Source organism: Anneissia japonica, unplaced genomic scaffold (genome assembly GCF_011630105.1).
Source record: "Anneissia japonica isolate Jap-2015-1 unplaced genomic scaffold, ASM1163010v1 scaffold10184_len302889_cov135, whole genome shotgun sequence".
NCBI classification, from domain to species: domain Eukaryota; kingdom Metazoa; phylum Echinodermata; class Crinoidea; order Comatulida; family Comatulidae; genus Anneissia; species Anneissia japonica.
This window is the reverse complement of record NW_022713807.1, coordinates 30,737-31,485: the sequence shown is the minus strand read 5'-3', so window position 1 is coordinate 31,485 and position 749 is coordinate 30,737.

Sequence of the window (749 nt, the reverse complement as noted above, 5' to 3'; positions counted from 1 at the left end):
GTGTGATAGACATGCAAAGCAAGCATTAGCGGTTAGCTGTATAATATCTTTGAATATCATTTTAGACTGATTCATTCATATGCTTGGTCATCTTGTAATCATTTAGAATTCAACAGTTTTTACTAATAGGGTCCGTATCTTTACACTTCTAGACGTAGTATCAAATTTTAGTTGCCCGGTTTCATACACACTCGCTAAGTAAATTTCAAAGGAAACTGTTTTCCCCATTTTTCATATTGTTAAATACTCCTATGCAATACTGTAGGCCCCTGGTATAAAATTGACAGATCAATTAGACACTCTGTAAAGATCGATTATGCCTTTTTATATAATATTGTAGGTCATAGGCCTAATGTGTGTGAAGTACTGACCTTGTTAATATCGAATGGGTGAAATTGCGCACAAACTTCGAACTCTTGGCCTATCATACAATGCCAGAGGAAATTATTTTTAGTCACCAAAAAGGATTTTCCACGGACGCACAGAGTAGGCCTTCTAATAGTATGGCCCAAAGCGAACGAGTTTCTGGTCTCGAAAATCCAGACACTTCGTTAAGGCCTATTAAGTACAAAATACTGTACAGTATATAATTCATTGAAAAAGCTTTAAAATGAAGGACTTTAAAATGAAGTTTATGTATATAGGCAATAATAATATTTTGCGAATCTTGGGTTTTTAAAAGCAATCTTTTAGACCCCATCTTGGGAATTTTGATTTTCCCTAGTGTTCACGCTGCATTTAGAGACAGA